The following is a 6,318-nucleotide window of genomic DNA, read 5'->3' on the forward strand; positions in this document are numbered from 1 at the left end:
GGTCAAGGGAACATGGAAACGAGCTCCCGTGGGTGTAGGCCCAGTGGGGGGAAGCAGGGTACTTCTGAGGTTGAGAGAAGGTGGAGGTTTAAGGGAGGATGGTTTACAATAACAATTGGAGAACTTATGTGACCTCTGCTCTCTGGGCCTTGCAGCCCACTTTAAGGATTTCTCTTTGAGAATAATGGGAAAGCTCTGAAGGGCATTTAAATGTGGGAGAAAATGACTGATTTCCAGGTGGGCATTGTGGCCAATGGCTTCAATGTTCTCAGCCCCTCCAACGCCTCTAAAGCTAGTTAAAGTCCTCTTGCAAACTGTCTGGAATGGACGCTGACCCTGACGACACAGTGGGTAATATTTCTTCAGTGCCTTTCTATCTCGCTGGCATTTTCCTAATATTAATAACTATTTTTAAATATTTATTTATCTATTTACTTACTTTGGCTGTACAGGGTCTTAGTTGCGGCGTGCGGACTCTTAGTTGCGGCGTGTGGACTCTTAGTTGTGGCACGCGGACTCTTAGTTGCGGCGTGCGGACTCTTAGTTGTGGCACGCGGACTCTTAGTTGCGGCGTGCAGACTCTTAGTTGTGGCATACGGACTCTTAGTTGTGGCATGCGGACTCTTAGTTGCGGCGTGAAGGATCTAGTTTCCTGACCAGGGATTGAACCCGGGCCCCCTGCATTAGGAGCGCAGAGTCTTACCCACTGGACCACCAGGGAAGTCCCTACATATCTTATTTCATCTTCCCCCAAGCTTTATGGGTTTGTATCAATTCACATTCAGGTATCACAGACGTGGAACCACAGCACCAAAAAGTTAAGTAACTTGCCTAAAGTCTCACAGCCTTAAGGTCTGTACATTAATTTGGATTTCTAGCATCATGATTATTTTTACCTTGATGTTGTTTTGATCTTTTTCTAATATTTCATTAGTTCTGCTTTATTTCATCTCAAATTCTATCAGAAGTCAATGGAGTTAAAATACGTAACACATAAATATTTCAAATTAAATGAAGCTTCTATTTAAACATCCGACATCTATATATGCTTTTCAGGGTTTCTGTATTTTCCTTTATGTTCTAATATTATAGAGATGCACTGGTGTTGTAATGAATACACTGTTACTTGCATCTCTATTTAAATGAGTTATCTGAATACTTTAGATTGGTTTAAGTTTAAAATAAAGCACCTTTGGTAAAACATGTTTTGCTCAGAACTATCTTTACAAATTTGTGGATCTCAAAATGGAGAGATCAAAACATGGGTTTATCACTTTTAAAGTTTTATATATTTAGAATGTCATTACTTAAGATAGGTTTGCTGTCAGAGTCAGTGTTTCCATAAAAGGGGCATTCTATTTTAAATGTTACATTGTGCATGCACATTCCACTGACTATATATATATATATATAACATGGGATATATGTGTAACAGTCACACACTTGTAAATGTTATTTAAAAGAACAGACTTTTGAGCTATATTATTTAAATAAAATTTATTTCCATTAACCGTATATAGGGAGAAGAATTTTCAAAACACCAAACAATATGGGATTCAAAATACAGAACTACTAGTTAAATGCCGATTAATTTTTTAACAAGAATTCCTATGCAGTAGGCAGATCGTTCCCACATCCCATTGTGATTGACAAGCCTGACATATGGAATAGTTCACAAATTCCCAGGTGACTGACAGATGGAGAATAGAAAGGCGGATAAAGTTGCCTAGAGAGCTGAGGATGATTTCATATTCAGCGGTTTTGATCAAAAGGATTCCAGATCTCACACTAAATTTAGCACCGCTGGCAATTAGTGCATGATTTATTCAGTCCTTTCATTTGCTGGTTGACAAATGGAAAACAAGCACAAAATTAAAAATAAGTTTATTTCCAGCAATTCGGATATTTAAAATGTGTGTGTCTTTGTTTGCACATAAATTAACATGAGATGAATTTATAGTGAGATTAAATCTGAACTGGAGAGGCAAGCAATAAATAAGAGCTTTTTTATGTATCGTACGGACAGAACAGGTGTTTGAATTAAGACATACTAACATGTTTAGCAGCACAGCTCCACCTTTAGCATTAGGGAGTTGATGCTTTCCTAAATTTAGAATAATCTTTCCACAATTTAGAGTTCTTTCATAAGCTTCCAGCATAGGTGACCATCTGTATGACAATATTAATGTTCTTCAGCCTAGTAATAATAAAAACCTGAAAACAACTCCCTGCGACCCGGCTTTTCTGCATTACGGCGAGTGATGGCAGGGCTACAGGTTTTTCCATATCCATGGTGAAAGGCAGAAGACACCCAGATCTGTCCCCAGCCTTGCATTTATAAATGGAGTTAGGAGATCACAACATTTTTTGCACTGTCCTTCCAGCTAGACAGTGTGAAGTTCTGACTCCATTTTCTCCTTCTATTTCATGAACTACAATGAGATGAACAAGAGGTGCTGATGTAAACCTTCTGTTGTGTTGCCGAGAATCGGAACACGACAATATCACATCCACAGCTGGAGGAGAGCGTAAGTGCAAGCAGCCCCTCCTAGGGATTCAGAGAAGCAGGGACACTTGTAAGCACGTTGACGCAAGGTGTAGAAAAAGAATCAAGCAAAATCCTCGTTCTTTCAGTGACAGAAAACAAACATCGTGTCTGAAAGGCCTTGTGATTTCAGAGTAGGTGTGTCTATCTACCTCCTCAGAAATCCTCTCGGCACTGTCTGATATAGCTGCTTAGGAAGATGAATGAATTGCTCGAAATACGGTGGAAGATAGAAGGATGTCTCAGAACGGAAAGTACCTTATCACTCTCAGATAGAGCAGAAGTGGCCCTTAGAGGTGACCTGACGTCAAATGCAAACCAGGGCAACCATTTATGAGGAGGCTGGGCCGGCACTGCAGCACCTGAGACTTGGGAATTGCGGGGGCAGATGTTTGGGACACTTATAGGTCTTCTTATTTGATTTGTATTCCAGGTCTGACATTCAACTTTATTTGTATTCATTATTCACAGTGGGAACTAGAATGGTTTTTAAAATAGCATAAAATCCACTTAAATTATAATGGGAAGAATCGTGTGCAATGTGATGCTTTAATTACTGTTAAGCTAACCTTGGGATATGGGAAATGTCAATTTCCATTGGCCACATGAAGGCTGAGGCCAGATTTTAGCCCCCAGATACGTGCAGTCAGTGGGCTGCAGCTCATGGGCACAGCCCTGCCTGAGGAATCCCACAGCGCTTCAGACCTGCCTTTGCCACCTCCCCTCATACCCTGGGGCACCACCACCGTTTTTATTACTATTCCTTCCTCCGCTGAAATACCCTCCCGGGTCCTTAGCAGCAGCCCCAAATACATTTCCCAGGCAAATAGCTTCCGGTCGTCGTGTTGCTGTTTTTCTCTTTCTTCGACCCTCCCTGGGTGGCAAGTCCTGGGTTTTCCACCCCGCAAGAGAGGGAAAAGGGAATCTGAAACCAGCTGGTACCGATGTTAAGACTCCTTGTTCACAATCAATTATTCCATTCCTCCTTGAAACCAGGAGTCCGGTGCCATGCTGTCTCTCCCGTGTCTTTGCCATCTATAAATTACTTTAGGCATAAACAAGCATCATCGGTTTTGGAAGCCCAGACCCTTGGGTCCTTAAGAACCTTCCGTAGTAAGAAGCAGGCAGTCTGATTGCCCTACAGAATGTTCTGCTACCCCTCTTCCAAGGGCTATGGAGGTGGTTAGCTATATGGAAGGAATACAATGGGACCCTAAATTCTTCGCAACTAAAAGAAGGAGATTTTCCGTTTTAATTTACACCAACCGTGTGCAAATTTAAGCCATATATTAACTGGCAGAAACAGAGACTGTGTTTTTTCTTTTAGATCATATTCTTGTTAGAGAGTATAGCAATTCAGCATCTGTGCTGGAGTCTGGAAGCAAGTTATGACATACATATATTCATATAGACACTTTTATTTTGATTTATTTTCCCCAAAATATACTTTCTGGAAATAACAGTGTGTAATAATTTGGGGGGTAACTACACTCTGAAATGGGGTTTACCCTTCCTTCAGCCCAGTACATATTTTTCCTAATTAATCTATTGAGCTAAATTAAATTGTGACTGTGTTTAAACCATTAAAATTGTGATTTTACAAGGTTCAATTCAGTACAATTGCAGTACAAGATGGGAGCAAGGTGATTACATTCCCACTTCACTTTGGGGGAGAAAAAGAGACAATTCTAAGACCTTATGTGTCGTGGATAGAGCATAAAAAAAAAAAAAAATCTATTTTAAATGGCTCACAAGACCTTCTTTTTCACTATTTCAAACTTCCTCAACATGCTAAAAACCAGTACCAAATGTAAATGTTGCTTTCATATCACCCGTATAGATTGTGATCATATAATACCATAGAGGAAATAAGGGGAAAATGTAACACTTACTAAATGGTTTCTATACCCCAGAAACTCATTTTGAGGTTTTAACGAAACATTAATTCTTCTTTTGAATTTCCTTTAGTTCTGCGAAAGAAATTTTGTTTGAAAAAACCTGAACCATATGATTAAAACTTGGCATTGATCTAACTCTGTGTTGGCCAATATAATTGCCACTTGTCACTTGTGGCTGTTTACGTTTAGATTTTAACTAAAATTAAACTTATAAATTAAAAATTTAGCTCCTCCAGTTACACAAGACATATTTCAAGTGCTCAATAGCCACATGTGGCTAATGGTTACTGTATTAGAACAATTATTGAAAGTGTTCATGAGCTCAGAGAGTTCTGTTGTTGGATGATGCTGGTCTAAAATCATTCTTTCAAAGGATGTGTTGGCTTAATGGTCAAAGCTCCATTAAACCTTTGGCAAGCTGGTGATCTGAGTTTATGTTCAATCCTTTATCACTTTTAGAGACTAGTGTCTAACTTGAAATGTTTCTAAAAATGTTATTTATAAAAGATTAAGTGATAATACGTTCTTTCAAACATGTCAATAAACAAAGAACACCCTGAAAGAGTCTTCTTACTTGATTGTTTATATTGGTAAACTGGGCACTTTCTCTCATACTATGCTTTCTCCAACTTTACTGAGACTTGTATATTTTTTTTCTATTTTAAAAAATGGATTATGAATAATCTGTTCAGTTTATAAGAAAAGGGAAAAAATCTTCTTAAATAGAAAAAAAATCTCTCCAATTTTTATTTGTGTCATAAAGCATTAATTCATTTTTTCAAAGATAAAAATTGTTCATAAGATATGCATTTAGAAGACAGTTTACTAGTTTCAGAAAATAAAGGGTGTTTGTATATTAGTTTCCTACAGTAAATGCCTCGAAGAGTGTAATACATTGAAAACACCAAATATCACTAAAGAAAAATAAAATAGAAGTAAGATGACTTACACAATGAATTCTTGACAGTAATTATATTTCTTGCTACATGTGATAAAAGTGTTCTCGTTTGGGGAAGTTCATCCATGATGTTTTTATCCCCTTATAGCTCTTGATACCAACTCATTAAAACTAGAATATAATTTCCAATTCAGCTATCACTTAGTTCTTCAACTTTTTTCTTATATTCTTATGAGAATTAACATACTATTCTCTTCTCCTTTCTAATCTTTTATCTTCTGTTTAGTTCATATCTTTCTGCTCTTATAACACAGAAAGATCTCTTTCACTAAAATTTCAAACTAAGAATCAGACCTAATATTGATTGAGTGCATGCACAAGAGTTTATGGGATATGCTCCCTGCCCCTGATGATCTTAAATAATTATTTTCTTTGAATAATTTCTAAATAACACATTTAGTGGTATCAAAACCATCTTTTCTGGGAGGAAAATAAAAAAGGTTTTCACAGTAGTATGGAAACACAAGAGTTGTTCAAAAACAAAAATTAAAATGGCATGTCATCAAAATCAGTGATAATTCAAAGAGTGAAAACCTTGGAGAATTTTAAGAGTCTATGCCTTCTAATAAATACTTTGCAAATGTCTCTCTGTAAATATAACTAACATTCTGGTGCGAAACATATCAACGAGAAGGGTAAGGGAAGGTATCTTTCTTAGTTCAGAATGAGTTATTGCCATTATCCAGTGGGCATGTGCTCTGGGGTCTTCTGATTGAGTTCTTGGTGTAGAATCGGGGCAGCAAACTACTGTTGAATGAATGAGACGGATCAGGCTGAGTCATTCCACAGGATGGAAGATCTTACCACTCGTTTCAGTTCATGGAAATCTGAGGATTGTGGCCAGTTCTTCACCCACTAAATACCCTAACAAAAAAATTACCTAACCCCCACTTACCCTTCATAAGCACACATCTGTT

At 37.8% G+C, this 6,318-nt stretch overlaps 1 non-coding gene across 1 annotated transcript; it reads right to left on the reverse strand.

Annotated features, from left to right (window-relative positions):
• Positions 1 to 648: 648 nt before the first annotated feature.
• Positions 649 to 721, reverse strand: TRNAR-CCU (transfer RNA arginine (anticodon CCU)). Its single transcript has one exon. It is a non-coding gene; the product is annotated as a tRNA-Arg (tRNA).
• Between the last annotated feature and the right edge of the window lie 5,597 nt (positions 722 to 6,318).

This window comes from Eschrichtius robustus, chromosome 15 (assembly GCF_028021215.1).
Source record: "Eschrichtius robustus isolate mEscRob2 chromosome 15, mEscRob2.pri, whole genome shotgun sequence".
NCBI classification, from domain to species: domain Eukaryota; kingdom Metazoa; phylum Chordata; class Mammalia; order Artiodactyla; family Eschrichtiidae; genus Eschrichtius; species Eschrichtius robustus.